The sequence below is a fragment of the Chlamydotis macqueenii genome, chromosome 1 (assembly GCF_036417535.1).
Source record: "Chlamydotis macqueenii isolate bChlMac1 chromosome 1, bChlMac1.mat, whole genome shotgun sequence".
Taxonomy (NCBI): Eukaryota; Metazoa; Chordata; class Aves; order Otidiformes; family Otididae; genus Chlamydotis; species Chlamydotis macqueenii.
The window spans coordinates 165,639,303-165,657,451 of record NC_141556.1 but is presented as its reverse complement, the minus strand read 5'-3'; the positions used below and the strand labels follow the sequence as shown (position 1 = coordinate 165,657,451).

Here is an 18,149-nt window from a genome sequence, read left to right as displayed (position 1 = left end):
GTGTTTTGTTTAATTTCCCAAACTAGTGCGTAACTGTCCAATCCTTTCCTCAACCAGCTGTGTGTTATCTGATAAATTAAAACAACACATCCCTTTGAATTCCTCACATCTATGGTTATGTCTCAACAGGAGGTAATCTATGGCTGCCCTATTCCCAAGGGTAGCCTATTGTAGCTGGGTTACGTTTAAGGCCGTTAATGCTTGTCAAGTAAAATTTATGCTTTTGGCCATCACACAAGTGAGATGCTTAATTGGGTGATAATTCATGGCTACATCTACCCCTGGTGTAAAGAAGGCAGCTGAGTCTATTTCGCCTGGACCAAAAAGAAGAATTTTGGATTTGCAGTTTAGAGATAGCTAGATTGCATCTCTTCTCTCTCTGCAAATTTCTGTATTTGATCTCTCAATTACATCCTCTTTGGAAGGCATAAGCACATTTAACCTGCCTACTGTACAAGGCCTACCTGTGATATTTGCTGGGATATAGGTATAGGCTTCATGACCACATAGTAGGAAACATCCTAGGTGGAATTTAGTATTCGAATATAGAAAAGATTTTTTCTCTATTGTGCTACACTTCATGTGGGGCAAAGAATGGGTGAAGTTTTCACACTTCCCTGTAGAATTTCAAAACTTGTGCGAGGGATTTCAGTGATAGTCTGTGTAGGGCAACTGTGGGAAATTACAAGCTGCACACAACTGTGAGAACGCAACCCTGGAGAGGGGAGCCAGGAGGGTTGTTATCTCGGAGAGGAGAACTAGGAGGGTTGTTATTGAGGAGTATGTTGTTGCTATCCAGGAACCACTGTTAGCCAGCAGGGCACGTATTTGGCAGGCCTTGCTGCATGCGCTGGCCACAAGTGCATCAACACCTGGTCAGTACTCTTCCTCTGAATCTGCTGAGGCGGCTCAGAGCAGAGGGAGAGAGAAAGGACCGAGAGCACACTCTACAAACAACAGGGGACGCCCTGAAGGTGCTGCACCTACCTCCCTTCTCTGCTCTGACCCCACTGATAATCATCCTCCTGCTCGGCGGTGTCTCCGGCTTAGTCGGGTTGGTAAGACTCTCATAAAGGGAAAACAATACGCTGGTAACTGCTTATGCTAGGAACTGTAACTGCTTATGCAAGGCTATAATAGAGCAATAAATACTGTTGTGCTTTTAAATATCATATGCTGTGTGATCTTCGTACATAGGAATCCTATGAACCAGTTACAAAACTTCACACAGTTTTCTACTAGAAGTGTGCCTTTGACCTTTAGCCTTATCCTATCTTTATCCATATGTCTGGTGTTATTGCCGCAACTGTACATGTGGCCAAATGTGTTTGCCAAATTTGCTATATCCTTCAACATTCTTCTGTAATACTTTTAGGGGTGTAGATAACCCTGTTGCACAGGAAGTGAGCATACTTCTGCTGGTGTTCCCCCTGCTAGACAAAAGTGTGTTTTCTATATTTCCAGCCAAATTTCTCCAAATGTTCTCGCTTCTGTCCCACTTGTGGATGTGTAGTGTGTTTGTATAGTTATAACTTAATGCTACGATCAGTAGTAAATATTATTTTTTAATTTTTGTTTCTGGAACAGGAATTTTAGATCTTGAGTAGGTTCCCCTTGCCACTAAGTCATCTTTGCACCTGCTTCCAGTGAGGTGCTCTGGTTGTCCTTTTCTGTTACAGTCTTCACTCAAGTGTAATGGATCCACAATTTGACTCTTTCCACTTTGACCATTGTACGTGTGTTCAACAAAACAATGTATGGACCTTTCTACCTTTCCAAGTCCTGATCAACACTTGATGTCCGGGTCAGAATGGATGTACGGGAGCATCTAATGTAACTGACAACCATTCCTGGATGTATCTGTGGAGAGAGAGGATAATACAGCAGACAAGAACAGCAACTGTTGCTTAGCTGAATTTCCCCCCTTTACATGCATTTGACTCCCTTCTGTCACCAGTTTGTTTACAGTTTATGGTTTAACATATAAAATTCAAACGAGCTAACACTCCCCCCCAGCCCTAGGAGCCATCGTAATCCTTAATAGAGCTACTGGTAGTGCATGTGGCCATTTTAATTGAGTTTCCTGACAAATTTTGGCCAATTGTTTTTTAGCATTTGGTTCATTCTTTCCATTTGTCCACTCAGCTGTGGTCTCCACATTGTATGTAAATTTCACTTAATTTTTAAGGCCTTCACTACTCCTTGAACTATTTCTGATACAAAGTGTGGCCAATTTTCTGAAGAAAGTCCTTCAGGAATTCCAAACCAAGGAACCACTTCCTTAAGAAAGATTTTTATGACTTCCTTAGCTTTATTGGTTTGACAAGGAAAGACTTCTGACCACCTAGTAAAAGTATCCACTATTACAAATAAGTATCCGTCCTTTTCTTGGTAACACTGAAAAGTCTATTTGCCAGCATTCTCTGGGCTTCATTCCTTTCTTTCTTTCTCCTGCTGGTGGTTTCAGTTGGATTTTGTGGTTATTTGCACAGCGCACAGGGCATTTTTACACCCCTACAGCTGCAAGATTTCTGGGCCAAGTTCGACTGGTCCCCTGCTTGTTTCCTTTGACTTCCATCACAGTTAATATTGCATGTGGCACGAAGATCATCAGGGGCCATCTCAGTTATTTAAATCTGTGGCCAGTGCAGTTCCAGGACTCCAATAATGTAGGACTGTTTTTAAGCCCTTGTGGCAACACCGCTCAACACGTCTCGATTTTCTTTCCCACAGCAGGGTTTTCCCATTCAAAAGCAATATTGTCTGGCTATCTGTTTACAATAGTATGCAGAAGGTGGTATCTTTCAGCTCTGACACTGTGAAGAAGGAATCCCTCTTGCAGAGGGCAGCCAAAAAGAGTACAAGGATTAGGTACCACTAGGTGGATATCTGTGGTTATTTTGTGTATGGCCCACAGGTCCTGTACAAACCTCTATTCTGTGCTATTTGGTTTCTTTACTGGCAAAATCAAGGTGCTGAAGTTAGATTGACATTCATGAATTAACTCAAGGACAAAAAAAAAAAAGTATCTATTAGTAGTTCCAATCCTTTTCTTGCAGTGAAGTTGATTTGGTATTGTGGTGTTTGCACAGGCGTTGCTCCAGGTTTTAACTCAATCATCTGAACTGGTGTCACATTCTTTGCTCTCCCAGGTTGCTTTCCTGCCCAGACAAGCATGATTACTGCATTTAAAATTTCTTCAGGCACTTGTTGGTCATATTTTCTGGCTTCAATAATGAACAATTTTGGGCTTTCCAAGCATTCTCAGGTGGAATTTTCAGGCAGTTTGTCATCCCACAACATCTACAATTGGGACTTTGGTTTTACTCAGGGGCCCTCTACAATCTGTCACCACAGAGTGAGTTGCACCGCTGTCCAAAAGGAAATAAATTGTTTCCTCCCCCTTGCTAAACTGGAACCAGGGGATCTGCTGGGAAAACTGGAATTTCATCCCCCAGTCTCCATCAATTCGAGTCTCAGTTTTCCAACATAACCAGGTTGCATTCCTCATCTCATTTCCCTGCATTATCTTTCTTTCATAGTGGACAGTCCTTCTTCCAGGGTACTTTTCTGCATCTGGCACACTGGTTGGAGCCAAGGGACTCACCTTTTCATACTTCCCATCCTTGACCATGTCTTCAACGTCCTGAAAATCCACGTTCCCAAAACAATGACATAAACCTTTCATAGAATCATAGAATCATAGAATGGTTAGGGTTGAAAGGGACCTTCAAAGGTCATCTAGTCCAACCCCCCTGCAAGAAGCAGAGACATCTCCAACTAGATCAGGTTGCTCAGAGCCTCAACCAGCCTGGCCTTGAACATTTCCAGGGATAGGCCATCAACCACCTCTCTGGGCAAACAGTTCCTGTGTTCTACCACATTCATTGCAAAAAAAATTATTACTACTATCTAACCTAAATCTACCCCCCTCTATTTTAAAATCATTATCCCTTGTCCGGTCACAACAGGCCCTACTGAACAGACTCTCCCCATCTTTTCTGTAGGCCCCCTTGAGGTACTGGAAGACCACTATCAGGTCTCCCCAGAGCCTCCTCTTCTCCAGGCTGAACAGCCCCAACTCTCTCAGCCTGTCCTCATAAGAGAGGTGCTCCAGCCCTCTGATCATCTTCGTGGCCCTCCTCTGGACCCTCTCCAACTGGTCCATTTCCTTCTTCTGTTGGGGGCTCCAGAACTGGACACAGTACTCCAGGTGGGGTCTCACCAGGGCAGAGTAGAGGGGGAGAATCACCTCCCTCGACCTGCTGGCCATGCTCCTCTTCATGCAGCCCAGGATGCAGTTGGCCTTCTGGGCCTCAAGGGCACATTGCCGGCTCATGTTGAGCTTCTCATCCAGCACCACTCCCAAGTCCTTCTCCTCAGGGCTGCTCTTGATCTATTCTCTCCTTTCAACATACAACAAGGTCAGAGATAACTCTAAATTCATTGTCGCCTTTGAAACAGAAATAGCTCTACTGAACATCTTTAGATGGTTACCTGAATGAGGTAGTAGAAAGCACTATCCTAAGGGATCAGAATAGAGCCTATAATGAAGATAAGGTAGAATAATGTTTTATTGATTCATGCTTTAGAGGATACGCAAGGTTAACTTTTGGCTCTTTTATGCCCACCAGCATATAATGAATTCTCATTTACATATTGCATATATGTATCCAGTTACAAAATACCTCTTGGAGCTTATGCCAAAAAAAAAATCATAGTGTATATAAAAATCATTTTGTCATGACATGATGGGAAAAAAGCTGTGAGTTTTGCACATCTCAACACTTCAGAAACAATCAGCTTCTATAGTCTCATTATTTCTTGTTCTGATATATACAAAGCGGACAGCTGTTGCAGTGGCAGAATTAGGAAGGTGACACTTCTGCTTTAGCTGGAAAACTTAGCTAATTTATTTCTCTGCAGTTGGTGCACATCTGTGCTGATAAAAATCAATGGCAAAATTGTAAATTTCTTCAATAATGTAAGATCAAATTAAAGCATTTAAAGGCTGAGATACTCCCATCTTCAAAACTAAATATCTTTGTGTTGGCTGGGTATTATGGAGGAGGAAAGAATCCAAGTTGAAGGTCTGCTTTCTGTCACTTATCTGCAAAGTTAACTTTTGTCACAAGTAGTAATAACAGCTCCATACAGATCTTTGCTTTTTAAGCACAAACTTAGCATTTTCTTAACATACATTCTAGGAGTACAATTAACTATTTTGGTTAATGCTGTGTCACATATATCTTAAGATGCAATATTTCTTTCATTCTGACCCAACTTAAAAAGCAAATTAAAAAAAATGATACTGTTCACTGTGTGTTAGATGGCACAGAATATCTTTGTAATAATAAGAGTAAATCTTCTAAGAAATCATATTTGCACCAAAGTATCAAGGAAAAACATGAATAGGAAAAAAATAAAGACCTCTAAACAGAAATGCTGTCAAAGATCAGAAACAGGACTGGAAAAGCCTTCATATTGTCCTGGACAGGATGTCAGTTTGACATCTCTGCTCAAATCTGTAAATTTTAGGAAGCAAAGTACAGCTTATTACTATATATTACAAAGATAGCCTTCAAAAAAAAAAATCCCATGGTGACTATGGCAGAAAGTAAATTTTTGCACAATTCCATGAACTTTTAGGAAACTTGCAGCATCTCTATTGTCTTTGAGATCTTCACTGCTTTCTCAAATGCGGTTGAAATTTCAGGGAGAGTTGAAAATCTTGTTGGTGAGGAGAGTGATCACGAAGACATACAGACAAATGGGAGGATGTAATAAGCTATTTCTGTAGAAAATCAGATTACTGAAAAAAGACCCCAAAAATCTGCTTCAAACACACTGCATGAAATGAAGAATAGCTGTGATTGCAACAGCCTATCTCCAGTGAATTAATTTGCCACATCTGTTAGGAAGTGAACAATAAACAAGAAGATCAGGATCAACTCAGAGGAAGAAAACTCTTAAAATCTGTGTATGGAATTAGTATGCATGCTCAGTCCTGTTACTCTGCTGTCTTCTTTTGAGTCACTGGTATGATTTGGGTAGAGGGTGGTCATGGTAACCCCTGCCAGAATTACGTTTCCTCATGTTTCTTCAGTAGTTTGGCAAACCTAAGTAGTTATTCGTGGGTTGCTGATGGAGTTAAGATTTTATCATTTCTGCTTCTTGCTTTTAGACAGGTTAGACAAAGGCACATTGTTTAAATTATAAATCTTTAACTAATACTATTCTGACTTCAAATCATTAAGGATAGGGCTATACAAAGGGTAACTATAGTGGTAGTTAACTTGGCCATATTAATCTAAATTTTATAATTTTTTAATTTTATTGCAACAAGCTGACACTACAACAAGTCAGACAATGAACATATGATTACTAGACAATCTTAAGCTTGCTTTTTTAATATAAATGTTTAAAATAATGTGAAGGCTACCTTGCAGATAACTAGCACGGATTTTTCAAGCACTAAGTTGAGGATGGGTCTGTATCACATGTTTGAGGAGGTAAAGTATCTAAAGAGCATATATGTTGCAAAGTGTAAAACATAATGGATAAAATTGAATACCTGTGGAGAAGTAAAGGGAGGTAAACCATACGGCCTATTGGAAAAAAAAAAAAACAAACCTGTTCTCATCTCCACACTGTGTCCAGACAAAGCTTCAGAAAGGGCTAAAATGATATCTGAAAATTTGCTAATCAAATTGCCTTTTTTTTTTTTTTTAAGTTCACTGTATTCTGTTTAGCAGGTTCCATATAAAAGTTAAAATACCAGATTCACTCAGGTTAAAATTAAGGATCAAGCTAATATGATTTTTGAGAAGTAAGATATGCAAAAGCCTATTATTTACCCCTCCCTCACAGATGTTTTTAGTAATTTTATCAGATCTGCTTCTATTAAAAACAAATAAACCTCTCAAAAATATCCCTCAGACTAAAAGTTGTATTCCATTGGGCTTCAGGCCAAATGATTCTTCCTGTTTCATCACATCAAAATAGTTGTGGATGCTGAAAATACAAATCTTTGAAAGCAACTAGCAAGTGATATACTATTTAAACGGTAAAATACCCTTAGGAAAATGGAACAAAAACCCAGACTTTTTTACTGTGTTCTCCCTTCAAACATCAATATTAAGATAACATCTTGATTTTCAACATATTCATGACATTCTTTGAAAAATGAAAACATCTTTGAAAATATCTTCATGAATAAAATGTAAATTTCAACTTATCCGGAGACATTCCTTCAAAAAAAAAAAAAAAAAAAAAAAAAACCAAACCCCACAAAAACCACAAAACCCCTGAACATAATTATCTACTATAAACTCTTTATATATGCAAAAAGAAAAACATCTATTGCTTAGAACTGATATTTCTATAAGCAGACTCTTATTATTTTGCTGATTTTGTATAAAAATATGCAGAATTATTTTTTCTTTTATCTTTTTTTTTTCCTTTCTTTTTGTTTTCTTCCTGACTTTGGCATATTTATCTTCATCTTCACCTTTATCTTATCTTACATTCCAGTAATAATTCAAAGTTCTATTTAGTGAACTCTTCTGTTCCCTAAATGAAGTGGAGAAAGAGAGTGAAATGTTTCAATGTGACGATGAATAGTTCGTGATAATCAGATTTGAAAGTCTGTAATACAGAGTTAATTCATGCTCTCAAATCAGTACAGTAACATATCTATTACCACATCTCAGTGTATGACTGGGTTTTGGTCTGTTTTACTATTGTTTAACAACTAAAAGGTAAGAAAGTAATGCTAATACTTTGTATTAGTATGAAGGCCTATAAATGTAGATACATTATGAACGAGAGGTCTTGGTGGGAACTGTATGCATATATAAATACAAAACCCATACAACTTTTGAGAACATCTGCTAATTCAACAGTGTCTTTCTGTGTGGTTGGGGAGAAGTGAAAGAAAGATCAATAATCATAGAATCATAGAATCATAGAATCTCAGCCTGTCCTCGTAAGAGAGGTGCTCCAGCCCTTTTATCATCTTCGTGGCCCTCCTCTGGACCTTCTCCAACTGGTCCATGTCCTTCTTGTGTTGGGGGCTCCAGAACTGGACACAGTACTCCAGGTGTGTTAAAATGTAGTTTCTAGCCAGCCCTCTATTATTTGTGCTGCAGTGTCATATCAGTGTCAGCATAGCTCAGCTGTGCTAACACATTGCTTTTGCCTGGAAATTTACAAAAGAAACAGCTTAAAGTTATTTTTAGCTCCTTAAACCTTCTAAACTCAGCTTCCAGTTGACTATCAGTACTAGTCACTTGTAGGAAAAACTGGTAGTCATCTCTATGACTTGTTTTGGTGGTTTAATCTTTCATGTTTTGTTTTGCTGTAATACAGACTTAATGATCTAACACAGTTAATTGTTAGACAGTTACCGCAACCAGGAGCTGGTAAATAATAGCTTTCTAACCAGCATAGTTGTTGATACTAACTCCAAATTGAGACAGAGGACCTATGAGGTTTAGGACCTATGAAAATGCCAGAGAGTAATATATACATTTTGCAAGTTTACCTCTCATGCATGAATCTGAGATTAGGACTGAATACTCACTTGCACACTCATGTAAACATAGCTCTAAGCTTAATGGTTTGTCTGTAAGATCCCTTGTAAGCTGCCCAGATAAGCATACTGATCAGCCAACTCTTTATACATGACCAGCCCTTTTTAACACCCTATCCTTTTTTTCCCTGCACTTGTTCCTCCTGAAATCATCCATCTCCTTCTGTTTCCCCATCTTTTGTTCCTCCCCTAAACATCTCATAGTAAGTCCTGTATAAGTCCAAAATGCTCTTCCCCTCCGTCCCATGATGTGGCCCATAACCCTAGGCACTGAATGTCCTCAGTCCCAACGGTGAGCTGTAGAGCTGATTATATTCTTTATGGATTTCAAATCTGGACATTAAGGTGAAGGATATCCTGAGACGGACCTGACAAGGGCCTGAACATGGTATCCTGTCCTCTGAGTTCTTAATTTGGGTTCCTGCCTGCTTTTGTCCCCCTGTGCTTCTTTGGGCTCGTGGAGATGGACCTTTGATGAGCTAACTGCTCCTGTGATAGGTCTGGAAGAAGGCCAGCTGAGTATTATTTGGGTTCCTCCACCTGTCATTGTCTTTCTGCCCCTTTATGGTATGCAGAAAAGCTTTTCTCACATAACCTAACACTCTTCAAAAAGAAAACAAATCTTCAGTTAGTCATGACCATGATTTCCAAACTAATTACATATATATCAGTAAACCAGGAGGGACTTTCTCACTGTTATATTTTTCGAAGTCTACTCAGTGATATAACAGTAGAGAACCTACCGTATCTATACAAACGATCAATTTTAAGGTGAGTAATAACATTCTAACTAGACAACTGATACACCAGGGCCAAACCATACAAGTTGTCACAGGCTTTGTGTAAAGGAAGATGACACTTGTTAATCAAGTCTGCCACACTTTTTGCACATTAGTCTAAGTTTTTATTGTAGACATAGGATTTTCAAAGCCAACTTAAAATAGACATATAGATATTTATGTCAAGAAGTGAGAAGAATGACCTTATACCGTGTAGGCAGCTAGGGTCTGGCGGCCGGAAGATATCGCGCTGTACGGGAAGATAGGACCCCTCTCCGGATAGCCAATAGCGTTTAGTCTATGATAGCCAATAGCGTTTAGTCTATGATGTAAGCAGATGGCAGTGACGTTGTAAACCCAAGCTATATAAGGCCATGTTACCTACCAATAAATGCCATTTGCTGTCCACCACATTGGTGTCTGCGAGCTGATGGACCGAGCGGCCTGGGGGTGGTCTCCGTGCCGTTCCTGAACCAGGTCGCCACGCCAACAAAGGCAACAATACCAGCATCAAAAATCAGTTTCTTCGAAATGATTTTAAAATAGTTGTGGTTTTAGACCAGTTCAAGTGTTGTTTTAGTGTATAAAAATTTATTTGACGATAACCTCTCTTTTTAAGTAAGATACTTTTTTTTCCCAAAATTTTTTTTCAAGTTCCTCTTTAATACACTTAAAACATGTAGCTCACATCAAACAGCTATTTTAAGTTGTCTGTCAGACTAACTTCTAGTAACTTAGTGTTCTTCTTACCCCACTGTATAATTTCAGAAGCCTTTCATTCCAACAGCCACTGAAAGAGCAGTGACCTTTGTTGTGAAATTTCCTTTGTCTGATAGCAAAAGTACTATCAGTGTCATGCTCCTTTTCATCTTATTTATCATAACCTGATATGTACATACTTTTCTGAATGTCAGCTAACAATTAAGCCTGTTACTAAGATTTCCCACTACTTTTTTTTTTTTTTAATATTTGCATTATTGAGATGTGATTAGTTAATCTTGCCTTTCCTTTCAAATCATTGTCAAGGAAACTCACAAAAAAATTAAATTAGACAAAGTGATAAATTCAAACAGGATTTATTTGTAACAAACTGATAACAAATTCAAACTTAAGAAATACACCTATTCCAACATCTCTGCAGGATAGTTAAACTGCTGTACTGTTGTAGCTGCACAAGTAAGTAAAATTACTCTAATAGTATCACTGACACTGATATTAGTCTACAAAGGCTTATTGTCAGTTTCCTTCAAGCAGTATAATCTTGTCAAGTTTGCTTATCCACCTGAGACCAAATTCAGGGGTTGAGGATTTCAAACTCTCGGGGAAAAAAAAAAAAAAGAAAGCTCTACTTATTGCTGTATTGTAAATTCTCTGTCATATTGTGTATCACCCATTCTGGAACTATTTTTAATGTGAGCGCACCCTCTTACACTCATTTGTGTCTGGCTTTCATAGAGTATGCTACTCTCACTATAAAATAAAACATTGCTGTAGAATTATAGAGTCTGTACTGTTACTTTTGTTAAGTGATTATGTCCTTACTAGAGAGATTTTTGATATTTTGCCACTTGAGGAGAGAACAGATGTGTTGGTCATCAAACATTGTTTGTCTTTTAAGCATGATATTGTGTGACAGCATCTAATTTCAAAGGCAATTTCTTTTGAAGTTCATGCTTATCTTTTTCTCAAAAAAGCATTGGTGCTGAACAGATTCCTATTGAGAGGACTAAATCTAAGGCTCCTAATTGTCACCTTATTTGCTGGCAGGCAATGTTATTTTAGACAATAGCATTTAAAGAAACTGTAGCATTTGTAAATATTTTTCCCTTCAATTTTATTCCATCTTTTAGAGGATAAAATTAACTATTTCTGAAGTAACATCTATTTTACATATTTCTTGCCCTTCTGTTATTCCTGTTCTGACTGATCTACTGTCCTTATGGATATGCTTGTTTCATGATTCCAAAAAATAATGCAAGTAGACATGACCATCATGTTGCATACCACTTTGTCCATACATATAAGGATGTATGGACAATGTATACAAAATTACCACAACTGAAACTTTGTGAGTTGTAACTCAAATATGCAGACTGCCCTCTTGAAGTAAAATTCAGAGGTAGCGTGTATGATGTAGTTCAAAATATATATGGTGTAGCTCAGAATGAATGATTTAGAACCTTACAGGTCTAACATAGAAATAAAAATGTCATTTCACTTTCTACTCCCAAAGATATAAACTGTTCTTGTTTTAAAATATTCTGCTATGAGGTCATACCTCCCATCTACATGAATGAGCAAGGACAAATAGAGGAACCATAATCTTTTAGTTTAGCTTTCTAGTCTGTTAATGGCCACCTTATAAGTCACTAAAGGTTTCTCTTAGCTGTTGGCAATTGTCATTTCTAAATCATGTGTAATCATGTAGTAAAATAATGCAGCAAATATTTCTGGAGAAAGAAGAGACATAATCAACTTTTCGGGAACAAATAGATGATTTCTTGTGAGGTGAAGAAAAACTATCCAAATAATACAAATAGCACGGAGCAGATAATTTAAAAAAAATATTTAATTTGTTGGAAGGACCAGCTTACAGAGACTTAAAGAATTTAATACACATACCTTCAATAAAATAGAAATTGATGGAAATACGATGAGATAGAACAACCATAAACAATTCAAAAGTTCAAAACTACACAGGAAACATTTTGCATTTGACAAATTATTTTTTTAACAATTTTAAAAAATTAGTTTACAGAACTTTTAAGAGGAATGTAGAAATAAATTAATGCAGCAAGAGATAGATCAAGGAAAGAAATTAGCATCTTCTGATTGTTTGTTGGTTGGTTTGTTTGTTTACACAGTGCTTATGGTGATATACGATGGGGCTGACTTCACAGATTTTTCTTGCATCGTGATCTGGGTCATTGATATTTATTGCAAGAGATTATTGGAAAAGAGGTAAGAGCTTACTTTTTTCTTGTTGCCTCTTTAATGCTGCATTTGCTACTCTAAAATCTTGCGTATGTGACCTATTTCCTACAAACCTTAGGAGAAAAATCAGTCTGTCATTGTCAATTTAGGAGATTGTTTACAGAGATATCTATGAAGAGTTGTTTTTAGTACTATCTTACATTGTTTAATGTATTCCCTAGGTACTCAATATTACACAGTAACACGTAACTTAAGTTTCCCGCATCCACTGATAAGGAAATTTAAAAAATACTTCAGCAGATTTGGTTATTTGAAGATAGAAACAAGAGACTTTTTAGGATGAGGGAATAAATTTGTATCTTTCTTTGTTACTATTTTTTTTTCTTCTAACAAGCTGTGCATTTGGAAAAACCCAGTAATAAACTAACTATATTCCTACCTTATGCCAATAATGACCAATATTTTACATTGCATTAAAGTTTGTATGGATACATTCATGTATGTTAGAGAGAAGAAATAACAGTCAGATGTCCATGCTTTGTTTCTTTTGACAGGTTTTCTTACAGACTTAACCAAATATGATATTTTACAGAATGAACAATCATTCTATGCTTTTTTTGAGATCCTTACAACTAAAAAGATTGTGAATGCAGTTGTGAAATTATGTTAGTAGTATAACTTAGAGATGTGGCTTCATAGTTCACTGCTAACTTGTCATTGACTGATATCAGTGACAGCAACACATGGATTTCCAAAATTTCTCATTGTCCTCCTCTTACTCCTTAGGATCACTTTATTTTTTTTGCTGAAATGTGTCTGATGCTCATCAAAGTGATACTGAGGGGATACAACAGGGAAGGAAAAGGCTTGGAAATATAAAAGATGTCCCATTTTGTTTCCAAGAGGCTTTAAGTCCCAATGTACTGGGTTTTGGCTGGGATAGAATTAGTTTTCTTGCTAGAAGCTTGTATGGTGCTGTGTTTTGGATTTATGACCAAAACAGTGCTGGTAATATACCGATGGTCTAATTATTGCTGAACAGTGCTTACATTGAGTCAAGACCTTTTCTACTAGTTTACCCTTCATTACTAATTCACCCTTAAACCTTCTTATTTCTCTCTGCCTTTGTAACTCAACAAAGATTTTTCTACAAACTTAATTGTAGTCTAATAATATATCAGCAGTTGCTAAAAACTTAGTCCAGGGTGCTTCACATTAAATGCATTTACTAGTAGCACCTGGAAATGCAGGTTGACTTTCCTCCTCCCCCTTTATCGACTTCTTTGTATACACAGATGGGGAATGTTTATGTAGGGGAGAGAGATATAAACCAGAAACAATAACCATGCCTGCTTTTCTGTGTAAACAGTTCCGGACAATCTCACATCCGCAGTTTAGATATTTTCATTAGCACTTCTACTTGTGACAAGAGAACTGTTTTATGTTTTATAAGTTCAGACTAAGAGTGTTCATACTTGTCTTGTCATGTAGTGGAAGTTAAATGCGAAAAAGTGTTAAAAGATGCTATACTGAATTTACTGGACAGTTACAAAAGCCCAATGCTTTCTTTGCGCATAAACTGTAGCTTCTGGAAGGGTGAAACACTCACATTGATTTTTTTTTTTTTTCCTTTATGTGCTGAAGGGTGAGAGAATTCACAACTATTAGAATCTCAATTCCCACTGCTGCTGAGGAGTAGTCTTTGCATTCACTGTCTACTCACACAAAAGCTTCCACAGAGTTGTAATGAATTAGTATTTTTGTGCAGCCGTGAAACTCCATCTTCCTGTCTGGGAGTTTTGGAGACTTATTAGCTGTAGTGTGCTGTAATGTGTTTCCACCTTGTCTGAGATGAAGGTAGGAAGCGACTGATTACTAAAACACACCTATAATTCCTTTGTCTTGCAGAATTTCTATAGGGGTCAAAGTTTCTTTACATAATTTTGCATAGGATGTGGCAAAAAAAAAAAGCAGGGAATGAAAGCAAGCTAAGGCACGAGCAAAGATATACGGGTTTTGGACAGAGGCTGAGAAAAACAAAATTAGACAAGAGATTTTTTAAAAGAAGACGGATGATGTATACGGTGTTAACTAAGATGGGGATCTAGTTGTCACTGCTTTAGTGTCTACATACAAATATCTCACTACCTCTGGCCTAGAAAGAAGTCTTTCCTACATGCTTGAAGGACTGTGAAATAACAAATTCCTCAGTCTACATACAGAGTAGTAAATAAAGCACAGCCAGGAAACAAGATGAAATATTGTGTCTGATCACCTTTACAGCTTAGCTGGCTATGTCCTGGGCTGCTCCAATTAGCTTTTTACAAGTCATAGAATCATAGAATGGTTAGGGTCGGAAGGGACCTTCAAAGGTCATCCAGTCCAACCGCCCTGCAAGGAGCAGGGACATCCCTGACTAGGTCAGGTTGCTCAGAGCCTCATCCAGCCTGGCCTTGAACGTTTCCAGGGATGGGGCCTCCACCACCTTTCTGGGAAACCTGTTCCCGTGTTCTATAACTCGCATCGTAAAAAATTTTTTCCTAACTTCTAATCTAAATCTACCCCCTCTATTTTAAAACCATTACCTCTCGTCCTACTGCATCAGGCCCTACTGAACAGCCTTTCCCCATCTTTATTGTAGGCCCCCTTGAGGTACTGGAAGACCACTATCAGGTCTCCCCAGAGCCTCCTCTTCTCCAGGCTGAACAGCCCCAACTCTCTCAGCCTGTCCTTACAGGAAAGTTGCTGCAGCCCTTTTATCATCTTCGTGGCCCTCCTCTGGACCCTCTCCAGCTGGTCCACGTCCTTCTTGTGTTGGGGGCTCCAGAACTGGACACAGTACTCCAGGTGGGGTCTCACCAGGGCAGAGTAGAGGGGGAGAATTACCTCCCTCGACTTTCTGGCCACGCTTCTCTTGATGCAGCCCAGGATGTGGTTGGCCTTCTGGGCTGCAAGGGCACATTGCCAACTCATGTTGAGGTTCTCATCCACCAGCACTCCCAAGTCCTTCTCCTCAGGGCTGCTCTCAATCCATTCCCCGCCCAGCCTGTATTTGTGCCTGGGATTGCCATGACCCAGGTGCAGGACCTTGCACTTGGCCTTGAACTTCATGAGGTTGGCACGGGCCCACCTCTCCAGCATATCAAGGTCCCTCTCGATGACATCCCTCCCTTCCAGCTTGTCAACAGCACCACACAGCTTGGTGTAATCAGCGAACTTGCTGAGGGTGCACTCTATCCCACTGTCCATGTCACTGACAAAGATGTTGAACAGGGCCGGGCCCAACACGGACCCCTGAGGGTTGCCATATGTCACATATGTCTACAAGACACACTGCTTAGACTATTTCTAAGCAATACGGATGTGAGATGATTGGTGTTATTTGACCACAGCTAGGTCCCATCTTGATTTTTAGGTAATAAACAAGACGTATCCTTAGCTTTGTATACATTATAGAATTAATTTTTCAGAAAGTAAGGGTCCAGGTGAAAGCCAGAAAATTGATTACATTCATAATTCATTTCTGCACTGTGGTTGTTTTTATAGAGTTAAATAATTATTTTAATGTGTAATTTCATGCTATATGCCATGTCCTTAAAATTTGTAGGGAAGCAAGATTAACTGTAATTCTCACATGATTCCTTCATTTCAAAAATCACAGGATTTTAAATACTTATTCTAATTAGAGTCTAACTGCTAATGTGTGTTTTCATGGTCATGACACAGTATCATAGGATTTGGGCATATTTGTACCTTCTGGAAAAAAGGAGAAACTGCATGACAATATGTTGTCCTGAAAGTATGATTAAAAGAGTTTAAATTAGTAACTCACTTACAGGCTTATTTAGTCATCTTTGCAGGAAGTGTAATAAGAGCAGATGAACACAAGGAATGACCACCACTGACCTAAATCAGTGGTCCATCCAGCTAAACATACTGGTTCATACTGCAGTACAAAAGGCTACAGAAAAGAGCATCACTTCTGCAGTCCTTTCCTCTTCCACAGTCCTGTAGTTTTGGACTGAGGAAGTTAAAACATACGCCGCTGTCCATTCCCTTTAGCATTTATTTGTGGTCTATGTTATCGATTCTGTAATTAAATACCATGCAAACAGTAGCAAATTGGAAGTTAGGAGGGATTGTTCTTTTTATCATTTGATATAGTCTAAGAACATTAGGACTGCCTTCTGTCACATTTTACTACACATTCTCTCATCTTCTAAAAATTACAGACACGCACATATATATGTCTATAAAATACATATGGTATACCATAGTGGATACACATAGGTAGTACAGTATATAGTAAATATACTATGCATATAGTGTATATATGTAGGATAGAATAGAATCTTTCAGTTGGAAGGGACCTAAAATGATCATTTAGTCCAACTGTCTGAGCAGTTCAGGGCTGACCAAAAGTTAAAACATGTTATTAGGGGTATTGTCCAAATGCCTCTTAAACACTGACAGGCTTGAGACATCGAACACCTCCCTAAGAAGACCGTTCCAGACCACTCTCTTGGTAAAGAAACACTTTCTAATATCAAATTTGAACTGCCTCTGACACAGCTTTGAATCATTCTCATGTGTAGTGTCACTGGACACCAAGGAGAAGAGGACAGCACCTCCCTCTCTGTTTCCCCTCCTCAGGAAGCTGTAGAAAGTAATGAGGTCATCCCTCAGCCTCCTTTTCTCCAAGCTAGACAAAACCAAAGTCCTTAGCCACTCCTCACAGGACATGCCTTCCAGTCCTTTCACCAGCTTTGTTGCCCTCCTCTCAACACATTCAAGGGCCTTCACATCCTCCTTATATTGTGTGGCTCAGAACTGAACACAGTGCTTCAGGTGAGGCTGCACCAACTTTGAATACAGTGGGATAATCACCTCTTTTGACTGGCTGGTTATGCTGTGTTTGATGCCCCCCAGGGTGTAGTTTGCACTCTTGGCTGCTGGGGACACTGCTGACTCATAGTGAGCCTGCTGTCTACCAGCACCCCCAGATCCCTTTCTGCAGGGCTGCTTTCCAGCCATTCCTCTCCCAATTTATACTTGTGTCTGGCATTACTCCATCCTTGATGCACAATCTGGTAGTCGGATTGCCCAATGCTCCAATCTATCTAGATCTCTCTGCAAGGCCTCCTGTCCCTCAACAGAGTCAACAGCACCTCCCAATTTCGTATCGTCAGCAAACTTGTTAATGATGCATTCAACTCCTGCATCCAGATCATTGTTAAAAGTACTGAACAGAACTGCCTCTAGGATAGACCACTGAGGAACACTGCTGGTGGCTGGTCACCAATCAGATGTAGGTCCATTCACTATATTTTGAGCCTTGCCATTCAGCCAGTTCTTCACCCAATGCACTGTGTAGTATAGAGATAATATATATAGTATAGCATATAGTATATATAGTAGGTATATAGTGTATATATAGTATACATTTATACAGTAGTTTGTGTATATATGTGCAGTACAGGTACATATATTCATCTACATATAGGCATTTAAATATATATGTACAAAAATAGTTAGACTATTCAGTGTATAAGTGAAAATTAGTAAATAAATTACTTTTTATGAACAGTAGGTTTTTTTTCCTAAAATTGTCGGTATGGTATGTTTCCACTTTAAAATCTAAGATATCAGTCTTGCTGCTAATTTGGAAAGATATGAGTTTGAGGGATGGACTGTTCGATGCACAAGGAATTGACTGGATAGCTTTGTCCAAAGAGTTACAGTCAATGGCTTTATGTTCAAATGGAAAATACTAACGAGTGGTGCCCCTCAGCCATCTGTACTGGGACCAATACTATTCAGTATCTTCATCAATGACACAGACA

At 38.7% G+C, this 18,149-nt stretch overlaps 1 long non-coding RNA gene across 1 annotated transcript; it reads right to left on the bottom strand.

Annotated features, from left to right (window-relative positions):
* Window positions 1-1,552: 1,552 nt before the first annotated feature.
* On the bottom strand, window positions 1,553-5,525 carry LOC147602334 (uncharacterized). The gene is made up of 2 exons (XR_015257762.1): window positions 5,431-5,525; window positions 1,553-1,860 (listed from the first exon to the last, which is right to left on the bottom strand). It is a non-coding gene; the product is annotated as an uncharacterized LOC147602334 (long non-coding RNA).
* Between the last annotated feature and the right edge of the window lie 12,624 nt (window positions 5,526-18,149).